Genomic DNA, 19,756 nt, shown 5'->3' with positions numbered 1-19,756 from the left:
GATGTGGGATGTCGATGGCGAGATCAGATCCTCCGTCATCTTCACATGAGCAACCATCGTCTCTGAGCAGATATCCTCACGCAGCCGAAATGTGATGAGGCTGAGACTGCAACCGTGCGTGTGTGCTGCATTGAAATCGCCAGGTGTGATGTGGCGAGGAATGAGGCGATCGAGGCGTGGACGGCGTATCGATAGCGATGGTAAATGACGCGTGCGGAAAATGGGCGTAAATAGATGGCATATCCGGTCGTCTGGCGACGAAATCAGCGGGCGATCAGTGACGAATGTCGATCGATGTCCTCGTCACGTCGTCGTCGTCTGGTGCGGGCTCGGTGGATGGCGGCTGATGGTGCCGTCGGCGCCGACTTCATCGTCGGCTGCGTCGTCATCGTGGGGCGGTCGATCGGCGGCGATCGGTGACGACCGTCGTCGTGGTCAGCGGTCCTTCTGCGCGATCTCGCGGTCGGTCTGTTCGCGACGACTGTCGGTGCGTGCTCTCCGGACCTCTCCTCCGCCGGTCGGCGATCCGGTCTGGGACGGAAAATGCCGTTTCAGTGCGATCTGTCGACCGTCTTTATCTGGGCAGACGTCTGTCGGAAGATCTCGACGATCTTATGTGCCGTGGGCGTATGGTGGATGGCGGTATGGATAATGTCGAGAATGATGCTGGGACGTGAGGTCGGGCATCGGCGGCGTCGTCGATGGTCGGATCTGTGGGGGGTGGATGGTGGAAGGCGGTTGTGACTATCTTAAGGATATGGTCGGGGAGATAGTCTGAGTGAGGCTGGCGTCGACTCGTCGATCCAGGGTGTCGATCTCGTGAATGATGTCGGATGTGGATCAGGTCGGAGGATGTCTGATAAATGGTGGGATCTGGTGACCTGGATGCGAAGTCGGCGGTCGATAGTTCTTGGCGATGCAGTTCTGGCGTCATTGATGACGTGAGGTCGGTGCTGGTCGTGGTTGATCTGGGACAGGTCGGTGCGGTTCGGTCTGGAAGAGGACAACCGTCCGTTTGCCGATCGCGGTCGGCGTGGATAACAGATCCTGTTGGCGTTGTTCGTTCGGTTGAATCTCGAAGGTTGGTGAGAGGTTTTCTGACGAGACTGTACCCTCATGGGCAAAATGGGACGTGATGAACGGGACAGATGGTGCGAACAGTAGGCCGGACGAAGACGGTCGATGAACATGCCAACAAGGATTCGAAGGTTACAGGCGCCGTTAGCTTCAGGTCGGGCGGGAAGGAGAATGTCGGCTAGGGCGTGGCGGAGGAAAGGTTGGGGAGATGGGGTGATCGAGCGGATCGGACGGCTGTCGATCGGAAATCGACCGATCGGGGGCGTCTGATCGATCGGTGGGTGGTGGGACCCGTCGAGCTCGATGGGTCACGGACCCGATCAGGATCGATGGGTAGATGCGTGCGATGCTCGATCGATCACGGATCATCGATGGGCTCGTGATGATGAATGCGATGCGGTCGTGGTGGAACGATCGGTATCGAGCGAAGATGCAGGGCTCGATCTGGATCGACGATCGGGCAGCCTGATCGGTCGGACGCGATCTTCGAGGTCTGGTTCGATAGCTGGTACAGGGTTGTTATCGAGTGAACTTCGGTCGAGATCTCAGGTCGTAACCTGAGAATCGTCGCCTGAGATCTGAAAATGCGCAATCTTGTGGTGCGGGCGTTTGGGCGGGGACCGGAACTAAAACTCGAGACGTTGGAATCTTGGGGTTCGATCTCGGAAAACCTTATAAAACTATCTATAGTGAACCAGGTGGAGACTTGGATGTATGGGTTATGAAAATGTGATTAGTTCTATTTATGACCATCTTATCTGTCAATCGTGAAATGATCGACAATATCGATCGACACGTCGACATGTGATGATGATTTCTGGTAACGGCGAGATTCATGGTTGGAATATGGTGGATCTGGGAGTACTGCGTGAGATGTGATGGTCTTCCCGTGCTGTTGTGACTGGTGTTCAGGGATGCATGATCGTTTGAACATTTGGTTGATCGATCCGTTGCCAGAATAAAATGTTTTGTGTGGTATGTGGATGTTCCGGTTGCCAGTGTTCTGATTTCTCTTGTCGTTTAATGGTCAGTGATCGTGATGTGTTGGTCGACCGTTCGATTTCCTTAAATGACGTTCGGGAAGAATTGGTGAATGTCGACTGGGTTGACTGACTCGGCATGGGCGATGTCTCGGCGTGATCTGTGGTGATGGCGCTGTTGGTCTGAATGATGGTGGACTGGGTTGTTGTCTATGTTGGCTGCTTGCCTCACGATCGTGTCTTCAGGTGGTCATCGGCGGCGGTGTGGCTCTTCCGTGGCGGTGTGACGATCGTGGGGGCGATGTTGCTGGCGACGAACGATGATCTGGGTGGCGACCCCAGTGCTTTCGATCGATTGCGTCGGTGTAATGTCGGTCAAGTCGATGCGGGCGACTCTGGTGTGCCTTTGGTATCTCGGAATTCTCTTAGCTGATTAATGATTCCGCTGAACGATATCTAGCGCACATGCCCACAGCAAAGAGTATGTCCGGTCGACTAGCTGTGAGATATAGAAGACTACCGATCATGCTCAAATGAGGTCTGCAGCATGCACATATGATATGCACTCTTAGCAGTACCTAAAGGCCCATATCAATAGATGAGTTATTTTATGATTACCATTTGGATCATAGCCTTCAAGATCTTCGTTGACACATTGGCTGAAGGCGAGGAGTTGTTGCCAAGTATCTTCTGATATACTATTCCGTTGGTGCATCTGGGTTCAATCGAGAAAATTATTTAAGAGCAATAAATTATTTGAACTAGACCTAAATAAATAAAATTAACCAATGAACTTGGAACTACAGCTTTGTCTACTCAAAACTCTTAAGATTTGAGATCTTCTTCTATGGTGAGAGAATAGTCATCCTAAATGGAAATTAATTCCGCGTGACTATTGCTTATTTGCTGCAAAAAATTTAGTTTCAGATATGGTGATCAGTCCATCAATAAGGAACAGAAATAACAGCATCGGCAAAGAAGTATTGGTGAGCCGCCCAACATCTAGAGGCCCACCCAACTGTAATTCCATAAATTGAATTCATTCTATAGTTCTATACTTCTATTATGTTTAGGGCTATAAATGAACGAAGCAATTGTGAACAAGTTTGGTGTTCGACTTGGTAAGAGCTTGTTTATGTTCATTCAATATACACAAGATTAATTAAACAAACAAGCTTGAACAGCTCGTTAAACTAAACAAACAAATTTGAACACATATATGTTCAGCTCGTTAACGTTAGTGAACAATGTTCACGAACCATATTCATTAATAAAACTCTTTTCAATATACTAAATAAACAATAAAATAAAACAAAATAAAAAAAAAAGTTTAAATTATCAATCTCAATAACCAATCAAACAACTAAAAATTTTAAACAATCAAACAAGTTTGAATTGAGAGGTCGATAACATCTAAACAAACCAAGCTCGAACCAAGCTCAAGCCAAACCCCCAGGCATAGCACAGACGGTGGGCACATGACATCTCTAGCGTAATGGCCAAGGGTCGATTCTCAAGAACTGACGACCTGAGCATCTGTGCTACTGATGCACTTGTATTCCTCCATGCAGTCATCCGTGGGGGGTCGTTAATGTAGTGAATCTACATTTGATTTGAAGTTCGATTAACACTAAGAATGACAAAACTAAAGCCCAAACAAGCTCAAGCTCATAAAAAATAAACCAAGCCAAGCTTGAACAATCATTTCAAAAGCTTGGTTCATTTTAAGCTAGGCTCGGCTCGATTACCTTATCAAACAAACTTGAACACCCAAAGCTCGACTCGGCTCATTTACAACCCTAATTATGTTCAGATATCAAAGGCAAATTCATGTGATGATTAGGTAAAGCCAAAGAAAATAAATAAATGGTTTCTTAATCATATACTTGCCCACTTGCCCTATAACTCTTAATATTATTAATGTCATCGTTCATAGCCTAATTGGTTCTCACTGTTACCAAGATCTCTCTCCATGGTTCTAGAGTTGTTGGAATTAAGCAAAAGCAATTTTCACTTCTCTTAGGTTTCCATTTTTCCAGCCTCATTTTGGAACAAATGTACAAACTCAGAAATTAAAGGTGGTCACATGATTAGTTCATATTCGTAGACATCTAACATTTTTCTGTAAATAAGTGCAATAGAAAACTTTGTGGAATGCACATATACTGCATAATTATACTTCCTCTAAGCAAACGAGTAGAAAATATAGCACAAGTCATGACCCCTGACCATCACATCAAATTGCTCAGCCTTGTTCATTCGGCAACAAACAACGAGCCATATGGGCGAGAGCTTATTCATACTGGACTCCGGATTGAGATACCTGATGGATATTATGGCAGACTTGCCTCACGCTCTGGATTAGCGTGGAAAAGCGGCATCGAAGTCGGTCCGGGAGTCATTGATTCGGACTACCGGGGTGAAGTACAGGTCCTTCTATTTAACCATACTAATATACCGGTTTATATTTTTTCTTAGCAAAAAGTAGCACAGCTAATCCTGGAAAGAATAGCCCTTCCTGAAGTCTATGAGGTACCTCATCTTAGCATTACTGATAGAGGGGAGCGAGGTTTTGGCTCCTCTGATATTTTTGCTCAACCCATTCCCAGCAACCAACCATCCTCTTCTCAGCAACCACAATCCTTTATGCCAACTGATATCTTCTCACTCCTCATGCCACGTGAAACAACTGTAGTCCTACTTCAAGGAGACTCTTCTTTCCTTAATAATTCAGAGGAAGACCATGCAGTGACTACAAGCCCATGGGCCTCTGTACCGCAGCCCATGGACCCTACTCCTAATTATGAGGATAATGAAGAATCCTATCTCGACTATATCCATTATTTATCCACTTTATCAAACCCACAACCAAACTGGGACGATTATCCCGATGATAATTGGACGAACTCTTTTGCAAGCGAAGGTGGTGGGAATGAACTTATTGCAGCAAATTGTGAAATGGAGTATCCGTGCTTAAGACGACTAGCTAAGAAGGTAGAGGTAGCACCAACGAAGCAAATTTATTCGACCAGTACGATCCTATCTCCCTACAGACCACCAACAGACATTGCAATGGGACCCCAAGCTACCCCCCAGCAAATTTTGCAACTGGACCACCAACTTTCCAGCTAATTTATGAGCAACAGTCTCCTAAGGTAAAATTTAAGGGAGGAATGAATAACAAATTATGGACTCTTCCCTCTGCACAGCAGCAAAGCGGGGCTTTATTTGTTATACCAGAACAACTGGGCCTTTTTGATGATGCCTTTTCACGATGAGAATCTATCACAAAAAATTATGTGGCATCTCAAGCGTTTACTGATTTAAAGGAGAAGATAGAATTTATTGAAAATCTACTTGGAGAGATCAAGAAAATAACTTGGGTCCAATGGAGGATGACCTATGTCAGTGAGTATGATGCCCTTATTTCCATTAGCGAAGGAAGGGAAGGAACTCAGAATATTCTCTCCCAAATGAGGTGTGTTTTCTCGGCAGAAGATCCTACCCAAGGATCTACGGAAATACAAAATTCTGCATACAGAGACCTAGAAAAACTATCTTGTGATAACGTGAAACATATTATTCAATACATTAATGATTACATGCGACTTGCAGCAAAAACCGGAAGGCTCTATGCAGGACCTGAATTATCTGAAAAAATCTAGCTCAAAATGCCTGGAGATTTGGGCAACCGAATCAAGGCGGTGTTTGAAGCAAAACATCCAGGTCTTACAGTTGGGGTATTCCCAAGAATTATTTTTGCTCATAAATTTCTTGAGCAGGAATGTAAGGATGCAGCCTTTAAGCGATCCCTGAAAGACTTATCATTCTGTAGTCAGATCCCTATACCTGGATACTATCAGAAGACAGGACCAAGAAAAATTGGAGTCAGGCAGTCAAAGACCTATAAGGGAAACCTCATGATTCGCACGCAAGGATAGAGAAAAGGAAGCATTTGCTAAGAAACAAGAAATGTAAATGCTACCGGAAAGAGAAATGTGAAAAGAGTTGCAATCTTTGAACAACTTGAGCTACTAGAAGATTGTGACATTCTCTCTGTACAAGAAGGAGAAGAAGATGCTTATGACTTACAAAAGTCAGTACAGACGCTGCAATTAGATACTATTTATATGCTAGGGCGCGAAGATAGAGGCTACAGACAGCAAGTACAACTCTCTGAAGCACAGGCAAATTGCCTACACAACTGGAAGCATAACGAAAGAATCTTCGCCCCTCAATCCCAAAATTGCACATGCTGTAAAAGAGCAACGATGCAAAGAGCAAAAATACATTGTCTGGAATGCCTTGTAACCGTCTACAATCTATGCGGACCCTACTATTTCAATAAAGAGGTACCTGTCACACCTGCTCCTTCCACATCATTTTTTCCACTAAATTTGATACAGGAATAATGAAGCTATTTTATTTGGTGTGAAGAAGAGATTAAAAGGCTAAAGGAGGAAGTGAGTTACTATAGGACCCACTATGAAGCATTACAATTAGAACAAGACCTACAAAAGGATTTTCAGGATCTTGAAGAAGAAAGAACTATAAATATGCTTACTGAGGAAACAATAGCCGCAACACAAAGCCCACGGTTAGTCAAGAATATGTTATATAATTTAACGGTTGAAGTTGATATCCCAGGAATTCCAAAGTTTAAGTTAAAAGCAATCCTGGATACGGGAGCAACGACCTGCTGTGTTGACAAAGATCAGTCCCAAAGGAAGCACTAGAGCAGAACACCTTTGTGGTCAGTTTCAGCGGGATACATTCTCAGCAAACCGCTAATATGAAGCTCAAGAATGGAAGAATGATGATAGGAGATAATATGTTTCGGATTCCTTATACTTACAGTTTTCCAATGACACTAGGTGATAACATTCAGCATATCATTGGGTGTAATTTTATCAGAGCAATGCAAGGAGGGCTCAGAATCGAAGGTAGTACGGTAACGTTTTATAAAAATCTAACCACAATTAATACGTTACCTTCCGTTCATGCCTTGCAAGAGGAGATTGCTCCCTTCTTATAGCAAAACGCCGGGTGCTCATTGGGCCCATCGGCACGTTCATTGCAAGGGAGATTGCTCCCTTCAGCTTTTCCTGTTCTTCCTTCAGGATTTTGTATGGGTCTTTAAAGACTCTAAGTTTCCCTGCCTTTTCCTTGGGTTTAGAAGAACCAAGAGATAGGTTTTGTAGTTTGGAAATAAGGTCTTGTGGAAATGGAGTATTCAGTTCAGCTTGGATATCTTTCAAGGATTCAACTATTTAAACTAGTAATTGGATTTGTGTGTTATTTTGCTTAATGATAGTAGCAATATCAGGTGTAACACCTTGGTAATCGCAAGGTTTTGCAAAGCCAACAGAGGGGGTTTCTATAGTATCAATGGAAGAGAGTGCTTCTCGGTATGAACTTGTATTCCTTGTTGTTATAAAAGTGCTAATAAAAGCTGGTAAGTACTTACAGGGACTCCTGGAGCTCAGGCAAGGGCAATTCCTTCCCAACGAACCTCATACAGATGTGCCCTTGGACTTACTAAGGTCTCCTGCCCTATGTGCCAAGTTAGGATCTGTTCTTTTGCCTCGCAGGGTTGCGTAGTACCAACTTGCCCGAACAACAGAAGTATGTGAGGCTCTGATACCAGAAAAATGGCAGCAGCAGAAGAAGATAATAGAAGAGGAGGTAGTAGAGAAGGTTTTGAAATAAAACGACAAGCACTCTTGAAAATGGTAATCTTACAAAAATCCCTCAAGTAAGGCTCAAGTGGATGGTTTTGAAATAAAGCGACAAGCACTCTTGAAATGGTAATCTTACATAAATCCCTCAAGTAAGGCTCAAGTGGATGCTTGAATGCCTTGCAAGAGGAGATTGCTCCCTTCTTATAGCAAAACGTCGGGTGCTTATTGGCCCCATCGGCACGTTCATTGCTAATCAGATAGGAAGGAATCTTTTAAAGTAGTGGCGTATAACCACGCAAACCTACTTTAGACACACATATCTACTTTACAACACGCGAATCTACTTTAAACATGTGTCAACAGTGAGTAGTAGTGTTTTGGGCCCACCACTTTCCCAAAGTTAGACCTTGAAGTTCCTCATCCTTGATACGCAATCTTGAAGGAGATATGCTGACTGAGAAAGTTGCTCATCGTTTTGCTTTACAGCAGGATACCAGTCATTCCACCAATTGTCTTTTCCTCTCCTCTTGTTGCATTCTTGTCGTTTTAGTGAGTGGATGAGTCTGAGTTGCTGAAGTGTGTTAACAGCCTGGGTCGCTGCTCTTTGTTCCAGCTCGTGTAGTTCTTCTGAGAAGTTGTGGTATTCGTCCAGAGGTATTGGGTAGGAGTTGTGTATTTCATTAAGTTTCCGTTGGTATTGCTCAGCAAGGTCGAGAGGGCCTGGAGTGTCCTGACTAACATCTGATGGACCTCTGGACTGGGCTGACCTTCCACTTCTTTGAGTGTTGGTGCCACCAAGGCCAGTCGGCCTAACTCCTATTCCGGCCATTCTGTCAAAATTAACACAGAGATTAGTCGAGATAAAGAGTCGGCTACCTGATTATTTTTTCCATCAATGTGATCAAATTGTACTGAAGGGCCTGCGCCAGTAATATAATCGATAAAGGAAATCCATCGGACCCTGGATGGCTTATGGTTGGCTGTCTTGTCGAAAAAACTAATAATTGCTTGGCAGTCGGTCCTAATAATGATTTCTGATTTATCCAAGAAATAAATCTTTAATGCTTCCATGGTGTTCATGACTACATGTATTTCTGCGTCGATAGTTGATTTAGGCGGATTGTATTTCCCGCTTGAATATGCACAGATTTTTTCTGAGGATATCGGATCATATTTTTTCTTCTTCCATTTGCATATACCTCCCCAACCATCCATACATCCATCTAATTCAAGCACTATGTAGCAGTCCGGGGGGGGGGGGTATCTCAAGGTCTGGGAGTTGCTTGACCTTTTCTTTCATCATATGAATTAGCTCCCAGTCTTGTTGGTTCAGCCGTTTTTCTTCATTTGGAGAGGTATTTGCATAAAGTGGGCTTAGTAGTTTAGTTTGGGATGTAATTCCTAGCATAGTTTAACAATCCCAACCACGATCTCATTCCTTTGGTTGTCTTCAGATCGTTGTCCTTGAAGCCCACAATCTTGGTTATAACATGGGGCTGTAATTTAATTCTGCAGCTTGTAATAATAGCCTCTAAGAATTCTATTTCAGGAACCGCAATTTTCATCTTAGTGGGACTAAGAACTAGCCCATTTTATTTGCATATGTGAAGCATCTTTCGAAGATGTTGCTCATGGCTCCTTTCATCAGGCGAGAAAACTAATATATCGTCAATATAAACGGCTATGAATTCTTCAGTCCCCTTAAAGCATAGGTCCATCTTTCTCTGGAATATGACAAGTGCGGTTTTTAGACCGAATGACATTACAAGCCATTCATACAATCCATCCGGGACCCCAAAGGCCGTCCATTCGATAGATTCAGGATGCATAGCCACCTGATGAAATCCACTCTTTAGATCAAATTTTGAAAAAATACAGCTGTTACTGACCTTTTTAAGGATTGTGTTGATGTCGGATAGACTATATTGATCCTTGTGGGTAATATCATTCAGGCGTTTGTAGTTGAATACCAATCTTTCTTTGCCCTTCTTTTCTTTGCCAGTAATAGGATCAATCGTTGTTCCGGAGTTTACTATTATGGCAGTCGTTCTGTGACGGCTTTTACTGGGCCTAATAATCCCCAATTCAAGTAAAGACTTTACATATTTTGTAAAGGCTTCCTTCTAGATCGGCGTTAAGTGCTTCAAGGGTCTGTCTTCAATAGTAAACTCTGGATTCTTGATATCAAAATGACAAACAATTTTATTCTTTTGCCAATGTTGTAGTGGGTTATCCCCAATAAAGCCTTGTGCCTTTAACTCCTTCAAAAGTGGCTCGAATTTCTGCTCAAAGGTCCAGTTTATTTTCCCAATTGAGAAATGCACCATTTCTTTAATTTGCATGTATTCATCCTCGTCCATTTCTAACTCTTCTATTGCTGCATGAACGGAAGGTAACGTATTAATTGTGGTTAGATTTTTATAAAACGTTACCATATTGCCTTCGATTCTGAGCCCTCCTTGCATTGCTCTGATAAAATTACACCCAATGATAAGCTGAATGTTATCACCTAGTGTCATTGGAAAACTGTAGGTATAAGGAATCCGAAACATATTATCTCCTATCATCATTCTTCCATTCTTGAGCTTCATATTAGCGGTTTGCTGAGAATGTATCCCGCTGAAACTGACCACAAAGGTGTTCTGCTCTAGTGCTTCCTTTGGGACTGATCTTTGGTCAACACAGCAAGTCGTTGCTCCCGTATCTAGGATTGCTTTTAACTTAAACTTTAGAATTCCTGGGATATCAACTTCAACCGTTAAATTGTATAACATATTCTTGACTAACAGTGGGCTTTGTGTTGCGGCTATTATTTCCTCAATAAGCATATTTATAGTTCTTTCTGTTGGAGCTCTTTTTGATGTATGGCAAAGGGGGAGAAGTCTAGGTTTAAGTGGGAAACCTATACACCTTTGCAAGAAATCCTAACTCGAGGGAGAGCTTAGGTGAAGGGGGAGCGATTGTTTAGGCAAAGGGGGAGAAGTTTACCTTTGCGGGAAATCCTAGCTCAAGGGGGAGCTTAGGTGAAGGGGGAGCCTAGGGATTTAGGTTCTATTATTTATGCATGAGTTGATTTGCAAATTAATTTGCATATGTATTGCATTTATGTTTCCCTAACTTAAACAGGTTGTCAAACATCAAAAAGGGGGAGATTGTTGGAGAAATCTAGGTGCCCTAAGTTTTGATGTTTGAGCAAAGGTTTTAGTTAGGTTTATTGTTGTATTTGATATGCATTGTGAGTGTGCAGGATACAGGTACAACAAGGAAAGTCCAAGCATGTAGTCTTGGCAACGTAAGTCCAAGTGTGATCTTGGCAAAGGAGGAAAGTCCAAGGATGAGTCTTGGCGGTGTAAGTCCAAGCATGTAGTCTTGGCAACGTAAGTTCAAGTGTAACTTAACAATGGATGAAGTCTCGGAGGCGCGACCTCTTGGCAAAGGAAGACCCGACAACAATGACAAGGCCGATGGAAGCTCCAGAAGGCAAGACGTGAAGGATGGGGAGGCATCCGAGGGACGCAAGGCTGATGGAGGAGGCTAGAAGGCTAGGTCTAGGTTGGTCGGGCGAGAACGAGTGTTGAGTGAATGTACTCGAGGTAAAATCCTAGAATTAGGGTTTACTGTAGCAGTAATGTAGCAGTACTTAGCAGTACTGTAGCAGTCGACGGGTGATTGTAGCAGTCGACTGGTGCACTGTAGAGAGCGGTTGAGAGAGCCGTTGGGCTGACACCAGTCGACTGGTGCAAGGACCAGTCGACTGGTAACGGGCAAATCAGCTTACTGATTTGTTCCAAGCTCTATAAGAAGGAGCTTGGGATGGCCGGCCAAGGTGACGAAATTAGATTTGGTTAAAGCCTAATTGGTAGTCACCAAACGTGCTCAAGGTTCTCTTGTGTCCAAGTGTTCTTGGTTGGTGTTGTGATGAGGTTTCTCCACCCACAAGGAGTTGCTTGAGTAGCCGGAGTTTGCCGGGGGTTAATCCACCGAAGGATCGGGATCGTCCACCTTACGGACAGCCGTGGAGTAGGAGCAAGATATCTTCGAACCATGTTACATTGACGTGCATTGGTTTGCATTTCCTTTCTTTGTCTTTTAGCTTTCATATTCGTATTTAGTTTCGTATTATTCCGCTGTGCAACTAACGAATACGTAGGAAGCCATCGATTTTGGTGAGACGCTATTCACCCCCCCTCTAGCGGGCACATCGGTCCCAACACTTTCTTCTTCAAGATCCTGAAAATCCTTTTGTAGGTCTTGTTCTAATTGTAATGCTTCATATTGGGTCCTGTAGTAACTCACTTCCTCCTTTAGCCTTTTAATCTCTTCTTCACACCAAATAATATAGTTTCGTTGTTCATGTATCAAATTTAGTGGAAAAAATGATGTGGAAGAGCAGGTGTGACAGGTACCTCTTTATTGAAATAGTAGGGTCCGCATAGATTGCAGACAGTTAGAAGGCTTTTCGGACAATGTATTTTTGCTCTTTGCATCGTTGCTCTTTTACAACATGTGCAATTCTGGGATTGAGGGGCGAAGATTCTTTCGTTATGCTTTTAGTTGTGTAGGCAATATGCCTGTGCTTCAGAGAGTTGTACTTGCTGTCTGTAGCCTCCATCTTCGACCCTAGCATATAAATAGTATCTAATTGCAGCGTCTGTACTGACTTTTGTAAGTCATAAGCATCTTCTTCTCCTTCTTGTACAGAGAGAATGTCACAATCTTCTAGTAGCTCAAGTTGTTCAAAGATGGCAACTCTTTTCACATTTCTCTTTTCATTGGAGCAGTCCTTCGCAAAATGTCCCTCCTGGCCACAGAGGTAGCATTTACACTTCTTGTTTCTTAGCAAATGCTTCCTTTTCTCTATCCTTGCGTGTGAATCATGAGGTTTTCCCTTATAGGTCTTTGACTGCCTGACTCCAATTTTTCTTGGTCCTGTCTTCTGATAGTATCCAAGTATAGGGATCTGACTACAGAATGATAAGTCTTTCAGAGATCGCTTAAAGGCTGCATCCTTACATTCCTGCTCAAGAAATTTATGAGCAAAAATAATTCTTGGGAATACCCCAACTGTAAGACCTGGATGTTTTGCTTCAAACGCCGCCTTGATTCGGTTGCCCAAATCTCCAGGCATTTTGAGCCAGATTTTTTCAGATAATTCAGGTCCTGCATAGAGCCTTCCGATTTTTGCTGCAAGTCGCATGTAATCATTAATGTATTGAATAATATGTTTCACGTTATCACAAGATAGATTTTCTAGGTCTCTGTATGCAGAATTTTGTATTTCCGTAGATCCTTGGGTAGGATCTTCTGCCGAGAAAACACACCTCATTTGGGAGAGAATATTCTGAGTTCCTTCCCTTCCTTCGCTAATGGAAATAAGGGCATCATACTCACTGACATAGGTCATCCTCCATTGGACCCAAGTTATTTTCTTGATCTCTCCAAGTAGATTTTCAATAAATTCTACCTTCTCCTTTAAATCAGTAAACGCTTGAGATGCCACATAATTTTTTGTGATAGATTCTCATCGTGAAAAGGCATCATCAAAAAGGCCCAGTTGTTCTGGTATAACAAATAAAGCCCCGCTTTGCTGCTGTGCAGAGGGAAGAGTCCATAATTTGTTATTCATTCCTCCCTTAAATTTTGCCTTAGGAGACTGTTGCTCATAAATTAGCTGGAAAGTTGGTGGTCCAGTTGCGAAATTGGCTGGGGGGTAGCTTGGGGTCCCATTGCAATGTCTGTTGGTGGTCTGTAGGGAGATAGGATCGTACTGGTCGAATAAATTTGCTTCGTTGGTGCTACCTCTACCTTCTTAGCTAGTCGTCTTAAGCACGGATACTCCATTTCACAATTTGCTGCAATAAGTTCATTCCCACCACCTTCGCTTGCAAAAGAGTTCGTCCAATTATCATCGGGATAATCGTCCCAGTTTGGTTGTGGGTTTGATAAAGTGGATAAATAATGGATATAGTCGAGATAGGATTCTTCATTATCCTCATAATTAGGAGTAGGGTCCATGGGCTGCGGTATAGAGGCCGGCTTGTAGTCGCTGCATGGTCTTCCTCAGAATTATTAAGGAAAGAAGAGTCTCCTTGAAGTAGGACTACAGTTGTTTCACGTGGCATGAGGAGTGAGAAGATATCAGTTGGCGTAAAGGATTGTGGTTGCTTAGAAGAGGATGGTTGGTTGCTGGGAATGGGTTGAGCAAAAATATTAGAGGAGCCAAAACCTCGCTCCCCTCTATCAGTAATGCTGAGATGAGGTACCTCATAGACTTCAGGAAGGGCTATTCTTTCCGGGATTAGCTGTGCTACCTTTTGCTAAGAAAAAATATTAACCGATATATTAGTACGGTTAAATAGAAGGACCTGTACCTCACCCGGATAGTCCGAATCAATGACTCCCGCACCGACTTCGATGTCGCTTTTCCACGCTAATCCAGAGCGTGAGGCAAGTCTGCCATAATATCCATCAGGTATCTCAATCCGGAGTCCAGTTTGAATAAGCTCTCGCCCATATAGCTCTATGATAGCCGTATGGCTTGCTGATATGTCAAGTCCAACAGATGCCGGTGTTTGTCTTTGTGGCAATACTGCATGTTGTAAAATTTTGTTAACAAGAATATGTGGATCAGTTTGAGAGGGGTACCGTGTTTCATTCTCAATTATCCACTTTCCTTTGCTATTTTCTTCAAAATCGTCATACTCTTCATAATATTCTTCCTTGGTTCCGCTAAAATTAGTAAATATCCCTGGCTTGATTTGTATTAAAACTGCTAATACTTCCTGGACTTCTTCATCCTTTTCATTATAACTTGGTTGCTCAACTTATTGAGCCGCATCATAGTTTTTGAAGCTTAACGAAATTCGACCATCCATCAATGTTTGACTGTTGACTTCGGATGGTTGCATTGGATTAATAATTTGGGTAGGATTGATTACCCAATTGAGGCCTTGTAGGTGTCTTGTTGAAAGACTTCGTCCAGGTAGGGCATTTACCCCATGGGATGTTAAATAATCCACTACGCCCTGTATTTCATAAGCAAAACTGACATTAGGGGTGTTGGAAAGTCTACCTACCAGTCATCTTGTGATTAAGAGATTAGCTTCACTGTTATGCCATGCTTCATATCCTCTGGTTAAGATAGAGAGTTGAATATTTCGGTAAAAATCTCCAATAGTCATCATAATTTCTGGGATGACATAGATCATCTGGCTTCCATGAGTTAGATCAACTTCCATGGTTGCCAAAATTGCCTGATCTCCTTGCCATCGGTTATCTCTGAAAACGATAAGCGCCATGGTCCCTTCTTGTTGCCTGTGTAGTATTTGGATACGTACCTGGAGAACTCCCTGGTGGATGGATTGCATCTGACTTCTTCTTAGTTGGTTAAAGCTTTCTTCTTGAATAAAACTTCTATCAATTTGATAATTATATGTCACTAGTACTGCTTCTTCAGATCTGTGAATATATACTCTATGATGTGCATCATCTCGTCGAGAATGATAAAGTACCTCAGCAGGTACTATTGAAGCTCGTTCTTGCATTGCTAGATGGAGCTGCGCTTCAGGCTCGATTTGTTGCTCAAGAGTATATCTAGGAGTTGTTCTTCCAGTTAATTGTCGCCCCAATCTTCTTACTGCTTGCTGGGTATTATATAATCGTCGTTGACTCCTTCTGTAGTTTCGAATTTGATCTTCAAATAAAGGAGTTGTAGTTACTTGTTCTGTTCTTGTGGCCATACTCCCTTCAGCTTTTCCCGTTCTTCCTTCAGAATTTTGTATGGGTCTTTAAAGACTCTAAGTTTCCCTGCCTTTTCCTTGGGTTTAGAAGAACCAAGAGATAGGTTTTGTAGTTTGGAAATAAGATCTTGTGGAAATGGAGGAGTATTCTGTTTTCTCAGTTCAGCTTGGATATCTTTCAAGGATTCAGTTATTTGAACTAGTAATTGGATTTGCGTGTTATTTTGCATAATGATAGTAGCAATACCAGGTGTAACACCTTGGTAATCGCAAGGTTTTGCAAAGCCAACAGAGGAGGTTTCTATAGTATCAGTGGAAGAGAGTGCTTCTCGGTATGAACTTGTATTCCTTGTTGTTATAAAAGTGCTCATAAAAGCTGGTAAGTACTTACAGGGACTCCTGGAGCTCAGGCGAGGGCAATTCCTTCCCAGCGAACCTCATACAGATGTGCCCTTGGACTTACTCAGGCCTCCTGCCCTATGTGCCAAGTTAGGATCTGTTCTTTTGCCTCGCAGGGTTGCGTAGTACCAACTTGCCCGAACAACAGAAGTATGTGAGGCTCTGATACCAGAAAAATAGCAGCAGCGGAAGAAGGCGGAATAAGGTAATAGAAGAGGAGGTAGTAGAGAAGGTTTTGAAATAAAGCGACAAGCACTCTTGAAAATGGTAAGAACAGCAGTCTCTTGGCATATTGTTGTTTGTTGCTGTAAGACACTTTCCAATTTCCATTGCTATCCAATTGCCCTACCATCGCCTCCTACTCCTGTCCATTTGTATCCATTGGCTTTCTCTTGAAAAGGAAATGACAAGGGGAAATGGAAGTAGTGGGTGTGGGTAGAGATCATCATTAACAAACAATAACACTTTAAACAGTACATCTCAGTGCAGAGATTAAGAATTAATAGTACTGATATAATTATTAAAATTATTTAAACTGGAGTATATGTGAAGCAGTAAACTATATACTACATGTACTAGTATCCTAGGAAATGATATATTAATTAAACAAGAGTATGATAATTCTGAAGCAATACATCAATGCCAGATAAGGATAATATTAAATAATATTAAATTGGAGAGATTTAAGATCTCACCCTACCCTAATCAAATATTACTTGAAGAAATGTGATGGCTAACATGGTCTTCTTAATTAGGAGTTTAGAATAAATATAGTTAGCTAACAAAATTTTAAGGAGCACTAAATAGAGACAATGTGTGATATAATTAATCCAAATTATGAAGATACGTGTCCTATTGACTCTCCATCTTAAGATTCGAGAGCAACTAGAAAGATGCAACAATATGTGCCTCTTCGAGTTATTAGATGAATCTGGAAAAAAAATAAGCACATTTGCACAAGTCATAAATCTGGTATGCAAATAATTAGTTAACTAGTATATAAATGCCTCCTACCTCAACAAAATTACACCACTGGCACAGCAAGCGAAACCTTCCCCTCAAAACTAACCTCTATCCTGCTATCGCCCTATTTACAGCTGAGGAAATATATGATCTTTAACGTCATGAAGAAAATTCAAAGTATGAAATACAGTAACTTAAAAGTCTAGCTGATCTTACTGAGATTCTTCTGCCCATCTCCACGACAAATGAAGAAGACAAAATCATAAATCAAATTGAACTGATGGGAATTTCCCTAAAAAAAAAAATACTACCAACCATTAATAGAAATGTCAAGCAGGATGTTAGATGGTGATCATATATTCAGCTATCTACACTTACAGACAAATCTAGACTTGACATACGCTTGCCAATCTCATCAAATATCGTACTCCTGGATCAAATCAAACAACAAATGAACTATAAAAAAATGAGTACATCAGATTAAGACATTGCAAATAGATATCTATTTTTTGCAAGGAACAATGAACAGTCCATTTGCATTTCTTCTAGAGTATGTCTGACCAAGAAAGAAAACAGTGTTTTTAACTCTGAGAAGCACTGTTGGAAATATTTTCCATTATTACTACCCATATTTTGAGAGCCGACTATCAAGGTCTTCAGAAGAATAATCACACAAATTTCAATAGACAAAAAGATGATGCAAGATGTTCGTTATCAATAAATATTGAACCATAAGCATGTTTTTTTTCTGACAAACCAAGTAAAAAAAGGTTGCTTTGTTTTAAATAAAGTAAACTTTCAATAATATGAAATACAAGATGATTAAAGTTTACAATTCTACAACTGTGTTCACTTTAACACACGAATGCATTGCTAGTTATGAAAATGATTTATAACTAATGAGTTAATCAAAGCTAAAGGAAAAGCAATAAACAACAAAGATGAGTATGAAAATTTAAACTATCCAAAAGGCACAAACCCTGATTGACCTCTAGATTCCAACGATTTGGAAAATGCAGCTAATCTTGTCTTTCCTCCAGATGGCTGACTATTGGACATTATATCTGCACAAAAAATTAAAAGGTACACTGAAATTAGTTTGGCATAATTCTCTGATGTCACAGAAAAGAACAAGATAGCCACAAATGCTATGAAATTCTGCAACCAATGGCATTAGTGAATCCAATTTCGTTCTTGTTTTTCTACTGAAAAATAATAGTCCACTGCAGCAAAAAACATAGTAAGACTAATTATACTCTCAAACAGTGCATGAAGAGTCAGACAATGTATATGGATTTGTCCAGAGGCCTTTATTCAAGAATGTTTAGAAGATCGAGTAGAGACTGATCGCTCCCCTTCATGCCTTGCAACGTCATTATAAATGAAGGCTGCAGCCGATGACTCAACAATCTGAAATGTGAATTCCCAGTGTACACAATGCATATTATTTATTCATAAACCTAACGTACTAAGTACTAACATACTAGCATTTATATCAGTCGAACCGGCGATCAATCAGATCACTGTCCTCACTTCATTTTAGCCAACTTGCTCCCCATGATTTGCACAGATGGCACGCTCTTCCGTGCTCAAGGATCCACAAAATATTTTTTTTTCATAAAAAAAATATAATTATAAAAAATCTTCTTCTCAGTTATGACGTCAAAAACAAAAATTGAAGACAATCGTCGACCCGAAGAGAGAAACTTTTTCCACTCACCAGAGTACCTGGAGAAGACCTCGAAGATATCAAATGGCTGCGGCGCCAACGATTCCATGGTCCCGATCACCTAGGGTTGACACAGATACGATCCTGAAAGCACGAACCTCGGATCAAGCCCGTGACATCGAGGGCCGAAGGCGCTCAATCGCCTCGCCCGATCGCCCCTTTCCCTCAAAGAAAGAAGGAGAGGGAGAGAGGCGAGTTCAAGATGGTCTTCTTCCCGCACCCCCGCTTTCCCCACGTGAACTCGAGTGACCTGGCTTTGCTTTCGCTTATAAATGGAAGTCAAAAGAGGCTCGCTTTTTTTTCTCTCACACGCACACAAAACAGAAGACATTTTTGATAAAAATTGCCATGAAAAATTCAGGAAAAAAATCAATTTGATCATCAAAAATCTATTTTTCTTATAATTTATTAATTTTAATTTTTTTAATATAATATGAAAGGAGAAAGGAGAAAGGAGAAAGGAGCCATGAGGGCACAATGTATAAGATATGAATAGGATTTTATATCTTCTGTATTCATTCTCGTTTACTAAATCTATCCTCAGTCTCATTTTCATATGGATTGGATACTCAAGTGTCGTTTAGTTTAGTAATTTGGAAATGAAAGAATAAATTTATTTCTAAATTTTATATTTAGTTGATGAGAATAAAATTAAAATTTGATAATAGAATTTAAAAATTTAAGTATTGATGAAACTCACCTTCTCTATTTGATTTTAATAGGAATAAGATTGAGAATTAAGTTTTGGATGAAAATATCCTTAATATGTTTATTCAATTTTTCTTTTGTATCACTTTCTTTCTTCTTGTTATTTCTCATAATACTTTTTCTTTCATCATTCTATCATCACACTTTCTTTCTTATCATTCTTTTTCTCAATTTCTCCCATCACACTGTCTCTTTTCATTTTCTCTTTTTATTCTCTTCCATTATACTTTCTCTCTCATCATATTTTCTCTCTCCTCATCCTCTCTCTTCATGCTCTCTCCCATCACACACTCTTTCTGTTAGGTCGAAAAGATACTAGAGGGGGAATAACATTCGTCGTTTTTTAGAAAATCGAGAATACGTAGCAAAAAAAACATAAAAGTACAAATGCTAACACAAGTAATTTTTTACTTGGTTCGGAGCATTTGACGATTCCTACTCCAAGGCCTGCACTCGTTGAGTGTTTTTGTTGGACAATCA

The 19,756-nt window shown here is 41.4% G+C and overlaps 1 protein-coding gene across 10 annotated transcripts in view; it reads right to left on the bottom strand.

Moving 5' to 3' along the window:
* The window catches only part of LOC121985573 (myb-related protein 306-like), a 35,219-nt gene extending 16,381 nt beyond the window's left edge, over positions 1–18,838 (bottom strand). For 8 of the 10 annotated variants that reach the window (XM_042539110.1, XM_042539115.1, XM_042539114.1 and 5 more), the window contains exons 1-5: positions 18,560–18,838; positions 17,819–17,903; positions 17,218–17,269; positions 17,056–17,131; positions 16,891–16,973 (exon numbers count right to left, since the gene is read on the bottom strand). The gene's annotated coding sequence lies outside the window, so the exon portion shown is untranslated. The remainder of the gene's footprint in view (positions 1–16,890; positions 16,974–17,055; positions 17,132–17,217; positions 17,270–17,818; positions 17,904–18,559) is intronic. The other 2 variants (XM_042539118.1, XM_042539119.1) reach the window with 2 other exon arrangements.
* Between the last annotated feature and the right edge of the window lie 918 nt (positions 18,839–19,756).

This window comes from Zingiber officinale, chromosome 5B (assembly GCF_018446385.1).
Source record: "Zingiber officinale cultivar Zhangliang chromosome 5B, Zo_v1.1, whole genome shotgun sequence".
In the NCBI taxonomy this organism is placed as follows: domain Eukaryota; kingdom Viridiplantae; phylum Streptophyta; class Magnoliopsida; order Zingiberales; family Zingiberaceae; genus Zingiber; species Zingiber officinale.
Note: the sequence above shows the minus strand (reverse complement) of the source record. Positions and strands in the feature narration are given on the sequence as shown.